We start from the raw sequence: 10675 nt of genomic DNA, 5'->3' as shown, positions 1-10675 counted from the left end.
TGTGAGCAACAGCACCATTCACAACAATATGTCCAATAGTAGTCCAATCTGTGAGCAGTAGCACCATTCACAACAATATGTCCAATAGTAGTCCAGTCTGTGAGCAACAGCATCATTCACAACAATATGTCCAATAGTAGTCCAATCTGTGAGCAGTAGCACCATTCACAACAATATGTCCAATAGTAGTCCAATCTGTGAACAGCAGCACCATTCACAACAATATGTCCAATAGTAGTCCAATCTGTGAACAGCAGCACCATTCACAACAATATGTCCAATAGTAGTCCAATCTTTGAGCAGCAGCACCATTCACAACAATATGTCCAATAGTAGTCCAATCTGTGAGCAGGACCATTCACAACAATATGTCCAATAGTCGTCCAATCTGTGAACAGCAGCACCATTCACAACAATATGTCCAACAGTAGTCCAATCTGTGAACAGCAGCACCATTCACAACAATATGTCCAATAGTCGTCCAATCTGTGAACAGCACCATTCACAACAATATGTCTAATAGTAGTCCAGTCTGTGAGCAACAGCACCATTCACAACAATATGTCCAATAGTAGTCCAATCTGTGAGCAGCAGCACTATTCACAACAATATGTCCAATAGTTGTCCAATCTGTGAGCAGCAGCACCATACACAACAATATGCCCAATAGAAGTCCAATGGCGAGCAACAGCACCATTCACAACAATATGTCCAATAGTAGTCCAATCTGTGAACAGCAGCACCATTCACAACAATATGTCCAATAGTAGTCCAATCTGTGAACAGCACCAGTCACAACAATATGTCAACAGTAGTCCAATCTGTGAACAGCAGCATCATTCACAACAATATGTCCAATAGTAGTCCAATCTGTGAGCAGCAGCACCATTCACAACAATATGTCCAATAGTCGTCCAATCTGTGAACAGCACCATTCACAACAATATGTCTAATAGCAGTCCAGTCTGTGAGCAACAGCACCATTCACAACAATATGTCCAATAGTAGTCCAATCTGTGAACAGCAGCACCATTCACAACAGTATGTCCAATAGTAATCCTATCTTTGAGCAGCAACACCATTCACAACAATATGTCCAATAGTATTCCAATCTGTGAGCAGCAGCACCATTCACAACAATATGTTAAATAGTAGTCCCGTCTGTGAGCAACAGCACCATTCACAACAATATGTCCAATAGTAGACCAATCTGTGAGCAACAGCACCATTCACAACAATATGTCCAATAGTAGTCCAATCTGTGAGCAGCAGCACCATTCACAACAATATGTCCATCGAAGTCCAATCTGTGAACAGCAGCACCATTCACAACAATATGTCCAATAGTAGTCCAATCTGTGAACAGCAGCACCATTCACAACAATATGTCCAATAGTTGTCCAATCTGTGAACAGCAGCACCATTCACAACAATATGTCCAATAGTAGTCCAATCTGTGAGCAGCAGCACCATTCACAACAATATGTCCAATAGTAGTCCAATCTGTGAGCAGCAGCACCATTCACAACAATATGTCCAATAGTAGTCCAATCTATGAACATCACCATTCACAACAATATGTCCAATAGTAGTCCAATCTGTGAACAGCAGCACCATTCACAACAATATGTCCAATAGTAGTCCAACCTGTGAACAGCAGCACCATTCACAACAATATGTCCAATAGTAGTCCAACCTGTGAACAGCAGCACCATTCACAACAATATGTCCAATAGTAGTCCAATCGGTGAGCAGCAGCACCATTCACAACAATATGTCCAATAGTAATCCAATCTGTGAACAGCAGCACCATTCACAACAATATGTCCAATAGTAGTCCAATCTGTGAGCAGCAGCACCATTCACAACAATATGTCCAATAGTAATCCAATCTGTGAACAGCAGCACCATTCACAACAATATGTCCAATAGTAGTCCAATCTGTGAGCAGCAGCACCACGCTCAGGAAGAATGATCGTGCTTGACAAAGCTCATAGCATTATTTGTGCAGGTAACAGACACGGTGGATTGGAAAATTAAGGATGTAAGAAATAGGAGCAGGAGAAGTTTATTCGGCCCCTAGAGCCTGCTCCACCATTCCATTAGATCATGGCTGACCTTGTACCTCAGTACTACTCTCCTGCTCTATTCCCACATCTCTTGATTCCATTTATATCTAAAAGTCTGCGGCTCTCTGTCTTGAATTTAATCAACGCATCCAGAACTGCCATGTAGAGAATTCCAAATATTGCCCAATTGCTGAGTGAAGAAATGTAATCTCATCTTAGTCCCAAATGTCCGTCTCCTTATTCTGAGGCTATGCGCCTTGGGCTAGACTCTGCAGCCAAGGGGAACACCCTCCTTGTATCTACCCTGTAGAAACCTGTAAGAATGTTATATTTCTTAATGAGATCACTTCTCATTCTTCTGAACTTTAGTGACTATAGGCCTGGTTTACTCGCATAAGATAGTCCCCCCATCGCAGGATTCAGTTTGGGGAACGTTCGTTGCACTCTCTCAATGGCAAGTGTATTCTTCCATAGGTAAGGAGACCACAACTGAACACAATACTCCAAGCTTGGGCTCATCAGGACCGTACGTAATGACAGAAAGACATCTTTATCTGACACTCGAATCCTCCTGTAATAAAGGCAATCATACTATTTGCTTTCTTACTAGTTGCAGTCCCAGCAATCATAACTGTCAGTGGAACACCCAAGTCCCTCTGAACACCATTTCCAAATCTCTCACCACTTAATTAATACTCTGCTTTTCTATTTTTGCTACCAAAGTGGATAACTTGCCTTTTATCAGATGGAAAAGTACTCATGTCTTCGAATAGCATGGCAGTGTCTCTTGAAATTACACACAGCATTTATTACACAAAGAACCACGGTATTGGGTGTGGTGGGTAGAGGGCGGAATGTGCGATGCGAAATAAGATGAATTTCTGCCTAAAACAGAACGCCTTACAGCCTTATAGCTTCCTGACTGGAATGCCATTATGCGCTCCACTGATCGCTGTGAATCGGTGGGTTGCACGTCAAGGGAGAGAGTCTCATCAGAGCAGGTCCTGGAGACAACTGCTTCAAATCAAGCTGCGCCCCGGGAATCCCAGGTAGTTCGTGAAATTGTAGATCAAGTAGCCTCTTTATCCACCATTTCTCTTAAAACTTTGGGTGTGCCAAACGTATTGTGGGCCTTGACTGAGAGAATGTAGATTATGGGGGCGTGGTGACCGCGATCAGACGAGAAAATGTACGAAGACAAATCGCAGAGTTTTATGGGTCGGCCGACTGCAGGATCTCAGTTGTGAGCCTGTTGCCTATTCTACCAGAGCGCTACAAAGGGAGTTGGTGTTGGAGCAAATACCAACAGGGCTGCGCGAATTAGGAAACAAATTCACCAGTTGTAGGACCACAGCCACTTTAGTGAACTGCGAGCAGTGGGTGTAACACTCACATGACTTGGTTCTGGGCGATTTGTGCATGGACACGAGCAAAACCGGAAACAGGAGAGCCGATTTGATGACAGCAGAAACAATGATCAGACGGTGAAAGGGCAGGCACTGTACAAGGCCTGAACTTCCCTGGAGAAGGCAGCTCGGAGGTGGCTAGTAAGAGATACGGGTGAGGAGGACCTGAGTCCGGATGCAGACCAAGATATAGTGGACTGGCGCCTTTGTTTTGATATCACTGTTGCTTTGAGATATGAGGGGCGCGAACCAGTGGGTATTCGAAGCGCATTGATGATTGCCAGCTTTCAGGGATCCCTTTATGTGAAAGTGCAAGGGGGTTAGATATGGTCAGAGGTCGACCAGGATTCCACAAACAAGTTCTTCCCCCGCAGGAATCCCAAATAACTCGGTCATAAACTGAAACAAATAGAACATTGCAGCTCGGATAGAACACGAACAACACGACCGTGAACCTCTCCAGGAATCAGAAACACCCCTTTCCTCTTCACCTTCCGCCCCACGTGTAGACTCAGCCACTCCCTACCCGCGGATACCGACTACAATTCTCCCATATATCTGCTGCTCTTTCCTGCTGCTTATTACCCGGACATCCGACTGAATTAGCACCTCCCCGTCCCCCCGTGACAAACCCCTTCCCAAGGAGCGGATTATCCATTCCCTCCGCATCCATTTTTGGGGCAAAAATATGAAGGCAGAATATTATCTGAATGGCGGCAGATTCGGAACAAGGGGAGGTGCAATGAGACCTGGGTGTCATGGTACATCAGTCACTGAAAGTTGACATGCAGGTACAGCAGGCGGTGAAGAAAGCAAATGGTATGTTGGCCTTCAAAGCGAGAGGATTTGAGTATAGGAGCAGGGAGGTCTTACTACAGTTGTACAGGGCCTTGGTGAGGCCTCACGTGGAATATTTGCAGTTTTGGTCTCCAGATCTGAGGAAGGACATTCTTGCTATTCAGGGAGTGAGCGAAGGTTCGCCAGACTGATACACGGGATGGCAGGACTGACATATGAGGAGAGACTGGATCAACTTGGCCTTTATACATTGGAGTTTAGAAGGATGAGAGGGGATCTCATAGAAATATATAAGATCCTGACAGGACGGGACAGGTTAGATGCGGGTAGAAGGTTCCTGATGTTGGGGAAGGCCAGAAGCAGGGGACAGAGTCTCAGGATAAGGGGTAGGCCATTTGGACAGAGATGAGGAGAAACTTCTTCACTCAGGGAGTTGTTAACTTATGGAATTCCCTTCCACAGAGAGTTGTGGATATTCATTGGATATATTCAAGAAGGAGTTAGATATGGCCCTTACGGCTCAGGGGATCAAGGGGTATGCAGAGAAAGCAGGAAAGGGGTACTGAGGTAATGATCAGCCATGATCATAGTGAATGGCTGTGCAGGCTCGAAGGGCCGAATGGCCTACTCCTGCAACTATTTTCTGTGTTTTTATGTCCCAGTACTGAACCCTGGGGAACATCACTCTATACCTAACATATACTGAAAAACAGCAGCTGTCCCAGTACTGAACCCTGGAACACTGTATACCTCCCATAAACTGAAAAACAGCAGCTGTCCCAGTACTGAATCCTGGAACACTGTATACCTCCCATAAACTGAAAAACAGCAGCTGTCCCACTACTGAACCCTTGGGAACATCACTCTATACCTAACATAGACTGAAAAACAGCAGCTGTCCCAGTACTGAATCCTGGAACACTGTATACCTCCTATAGACTGAAAAACAGCAGCTGTCCCAGTACTGAACCCTTGGAAACACTGTATACCTCCTATGGACTGAACACAAGCAGTTGTCCCAATACTGAACCCTGGGGAACATCACTGTATACCTCCCATAGACTGAAAAACAGCAGCTGTCCCAGTACTGAACCCTGGGGAACATCACTGTATACCTCCCATAGACTGAAAAACAGCAGCTGCCCCAGTACTGAACCCTGGGGAACATCACTGTATACCTCCTATAGACTGAAAAACAGCAGCTGTTCCACTACTGAACCCTGGGGAACATCACTGCATATCTCCCATCGACTGAAAAACAGCAGCTGTCCCAGTACTGAACCCTGGAGCACACTGTATACCTCCCACAGACTGAAAAACAGCAGCTGCCCCAGTAGTGAACCCTGGGGAACATCACTATATACCTCCCATAGACTGAAAAACAGCAGCTGCCCCAGTACTGAACTCTGGAGAACACTGTATACCTAACATAGACTGAAAAACAGCAGCTGTCCCAGTACTGAACCCTCGGGAACACTGTATACCTCCAATAGACTGAAAAACAGCAGCTGCCCCAGTACTGAACCCTGGAGAACACTGTATACCTAACATAGACTGAAAAACAGCAGCTGTCCCAGTACTGAACCCTGGGGAACATCACTGTAACCTCCCATAGACGGAAAAACAGCAGCTGTCCCAGTACTGAACACTGGGGAACTTCATTGGATATCTCTCATAGATGGATCAACAGCAGCTGTCCCAGAACTGAACCCTCGGGAACACTGTACACCTCCCATAGACTGAAAAACAGTAGCTGTCCCAGTACTGAACCCTCGGGAACACTGTACACCTCCCATAGACTGAAAAACAGCAGCTGTCGCAGTATTGAACCCTGGGGAACATCACTCTATACCTCCCATAGACTGAAAAACAGCAGCTGTCCCAGTACTGAACCCTGGGGAACACTGTATATCTCCCATAGATGTTAATACGGATTCTTTTTCCCTCAATCTGTTTCAGTTAATACACTGACACACGAACACCTTACTGCCTTTTCTGTAAAAAACCTTTATTGAAGATTCTCCGGCCGGGACTTGTCAAGACAAAGGAACACTCCCAATCAAAGCTTGTTCACCTTCCTCAGGACAAGCCCCTTTACAGCGCGAAAACACAGTAGTTATATATTTTCAAAATATAACACATTCGATTAGCACTTAGTCTATCCACTCCCATTCTTCCTCCCCCCACCCCCCGCCCCGAGTATGTCCAATGGCAGGCGAGGAGGATCCTAATTAGGGCTCACCCCGAGGTCAGCTTGTTCATTGCTTCATTAAATTATCCTTCCTTAACAGTAAAACCTATTTCCTTCTTATCAGTAAAAACCATTACGTTACCCTCTCCTATCCGTGATGACTTTTTCTGTCCCTTGACCCGTGTTTAACCTCAACTCTCAGTAACCCCGTTTTTTCTGTTGATTCAGCAATTATCCACATCTTGACATTTCTTTAGCTTTTTTACCATGATTCCCTATCTCCATTCCTCTGCCACATTCACAATCTTTCTGTACACTTTCTCATTCCCCTCTTTTATCATTCCCTGATAAATATGGTGACTATTCCAGGAGTATCGCATTCAGCCGTTCGCATTCTCTTTCCTGGTCCGCCTCGAGCCTCTTCGCAAGGTGTTATCAATGTCTGTTTAGGTTCTCACATCGTATCCTGTCGGAATATTATTGAATTGATAACTCCTGGAGCCTTGATACAAGGCCAAAGAGAGGCCTTTTACTTCCTTATGGGCCAGTGCAGAACCAGCACTTTAACCCTTGTCCCGCTGGTACACCGAATGGCAAATTTCTCTTACAATTCCCCCCTTTTGGCCCTTGGCTATACACCAAGCTAGCCATATTTCACGATAACTATCTCCCTGTAGGCGAGTTCCAGAGAGGTTCGTTCACCTGGGTGGCCATCTCCCAAGCTTCGGGACCTCCTGAAACCTTCCCACAGAGTTATATAAGATAACTCCTTCCTGTAGGACTGTTTAAATTTTCATGCCTTATGGCATTAATCATAGTGCGTGCCCTGACTTATCATTTGGCCTGTTTAATTCGTGCACATGTTAATCCCATCATGACCATCAGAACCAGACCCTGTAATACTACAAGTACATTAAGTCCAATGATCCACAGCTTTGTGTACCACGGATGATCAGCCAGCATTGCGTTAGTGTCTCTCTGTAAGTTGTCTATTTCTTCCATCAGTCGGACATACTGTCGTCTTTGATTCTGGATTCCTTGCACCAAACGTAATTGTTCCTCATTTCATTCCAGTATTTGTTTGCCTTGCGGTTCCCATAACACCTCTTCTTGCCCTTCTCGCAGGGTATCCGTGATTGTTCCGTGGATGATTTCCATTGTCTCGGGATATATGTGGTATGCATTTACGTCTATTTTTCCCTTGGGCCTGAACCAGAAGTTAGGGTTGGTGATGACACAGGGGGTGTCTCCTCCCCTGGTGTTAATCGTCGGGTTGGCTGTTCATGTGCTCCATTCCCTTGTGGAGCAGCGATTGTTTCGGGATCGTGTTCGAGAGGAGTGATACTCAGCATGCATCCGTTTGTTTGGTGGAATCTGCAATCATCATTCGTCATTAATGGCGTACCTCGACATAAAACCACTTGGTTAATTTTATAGCAGTCAGTTATGTCAATGCCTTTGGTACTATTGTTAATTTTAACCACCCGGCTGACAGGCTGATGGTAACCGAACCGAGTTTGGTTTCTCACTTCACCAATATTATCGATCTGATATAAGGGGTCTCCCTTTGTTACATCATACTGTGGTATGGACAACATAAATCCGATCATATTGATCCGCCCAGCAATAAATCTGAATTTTGGCACCCATGCGTGACTATTCCTTCGTACCTCGCATGTGTTATTCATTTTTTTATCCAGAGTCCAATTGTTAAGTATGCTGTTCGGAATCCAATCTGGTATGTCTCCATTCTGGAGTTGCTCCAAGTTAGTTCTACACAATTTCCATTTTCTTCCGTGTTGCCCCATGGTTTTCCTATTCGCGTCGCCGCGCGATTGTCTATTTCCCTATCCTCCGCATCGCCGCGTGATTCCTGTCGCCGCGCGATTGTCTATTTCCCAATCCCTCTGCATCACCGCGCGGTTCATGTCGCCACGCGATTTAAGTCCAATCAGTGCCTAGATGAACGAAGTGATATACAAAGTCAACGTCGTACCTGGCTTGGACACTTATTTCCGAAGTTAAAAGGTATTTGCCAGATTGACCTGGATCTCGTTCAGACGCGACCTGAGAACCAGCGAGTGGCCAAACTTTCCTCAGACTGTTGGAACTGAAGGAAACTGAAGTGGTATTTTAAAGGGTACACACTCCAGTGGCCACTTTCCTTCCGTCTCGTCCAAGGCTAGTCTGTCTCTTAATTCGCAAGCTTTCGGCAGTAGTCCGTTGAGATCCCACTTCTGACACCAAATGTAAATACGGATTATTTTTCCCTCAATCTGTTTCAGCGAATACACTGACACGCGAACACCTCTTGCCTTTTCTGTAAAATACCTTTATTGAAGATTCTCCGGCCGGGACTTGTCAATACAAAGGGACACTCTCAATCAGAGCCTGTTTATCTTCCCCTGGACAAGCCCCTTTTCAGCGCGAAAAGCACAGGAGATATACATTTTTATTGGTCTATCCAATCTCTTTCTGCCTCCCCCCCGAGTACGTCCAATGGCAGGCAAGAAAGTCTCCCAATTAGGGCTGGTGTCAGGTAGGTTAGTTATAGCTTTGCTACACTGTCTTCCCTCATCAGTAAATAACCCAATTAGTTTCCCTTCCTCCTTATCAGTAAAAGCTATTACTTTTCCCTTCCTATCTAGAATTGCTTTCTTTCGTTGTGCTGCCTTGGGCTTTCTCATGACCCGTGTCTAACCTCAACTTCAGCTCTTCATAACACCTTTTTTTCTGTTGATTCTGCAGTTGTCTGCATCTTGATCATTTCGTTATCTATTTTCCCATGATTCCCGATCTCCATCCTTTTGCCACCTTCTCCAGCCATATACCACTTTCACAACCCTTTTACACATTCTCATTTCCCCCTTTTATCATTCCATGATAACCCTTGTGCTTATTCCAGGAGTATTGCGTTTAGCCGTGCGCATTCTCTTTCCTGATCCTCCTTGTTGTCTGTGAGTCTGCCTCGAGCCTCTTCGCAAGGTGTTATCAATATCTGTTTCGGTTCTCACATCGTATCCTGTCGGCATATTATAGTATTGATAACTTCTGGAGCCTTGATACAAGACCGAAGAGAAGCCTTTTACCTCCTTATGGGCAGTGCAGGAACCAGCAGTTTAACCCTTGTCCCACTGGTACCCCTAATGCCAAATTTTTCTCTTGCATTTCCTCCCTTTTGGCCCTTGGCTATACGCCAAGCTGTCCATATTTCCCAATAACTATCTCTCTGTAGGCAAGTTCCAGATAGGTTCGTTCACCTGGGTGGCCATCTCCCAAGCTTTGGGTCCTCCTGACACCTTCCCACAGAGCAATATAAAGTAAGTCCATCCTGTAGGACTGCTTAAATTTGCATCCTTTATGGCCTTAATCATAGTGCGTGCCCTGACTTCTCATTTGGCCTGTTTAATTCGTGCACCTGTTAATCCCATCATGACCATCAGAACCAGACCCTGTATTACTACAAGTACATGTGATATTATTCTTATACATGGGGGAATTTGAATATTAAGTCCAATGTCCCACAGCTTTGAGTACCAGGGCTGATCAGCCAGCATTGCGTTAGTGTCTCTCTGTAAGTTGTCTATTTCTTCCATCAGCCGGACATACTGTCGTCTTTTGATTCTGGATTCCTTGCACCAAACGTAATTGTTCCTCATTTAGTTCCAGTATCTGTTTGCCTTGCGGTTCCCATACCATCTCTTCGTACCCCTCTCGGAGGGTATCCATGATTGTTCCGTCGATGATTTCCGTTGTCTCGGGATGTATATGATATCTGTCTATGTCTATTTCTCCCTTGGGTCTGAAGCAGAAGTTAGGAGTAATGAGGACACAGGGGGTGACTCCTCCACTGGTCTTAATGGTTAAGTTGGCTACCCCCGTGCTCACGCATCACTCTCCGTTCCCTTGCGGGGCAGCGATGGTCTCAAGATCGTGTTCGAGAGGAGTGATACTCAGCATGCATCCGTTTGTTTGGTGGAATCTGCAATCATCATTCGTCATTCATGGCGTACCTCGACATAAAACCACTTGGTTAATTTTATAGCAGTCAGTTATGTCAATGCCTTTGGTATTATTGTTAATTTTAACCACCCGTCTGGCAGGCTGATGGTAACATAACCGAGTTTGGTTTCTCACTTCACCAATATTATCGATCTGATATAAGGGGTCTCCCTTTGTTACAGCATACTGTTGTATGGACAACACAAATC

This window comes from Pristiophorus japonicus, unplaced genomic scaffold (assembly GCF_044704955.1).
Source record: "Pristiophorus japonicus isolate sPriJap1 unplaced genomic scaffold, sPriJap1.hap1 HAP1_SCAFFOLD_61, whole genome shotgun sequence".
Lineage (NCBI taxonomy): Eukaryota > Metazoa > Chordata > Chondrichthyes > Pristiophoridae > Pristiophorus > Pristiophorus japonicus.
This window is presented reverse-complemented; position numbering follows the sequence as displayed.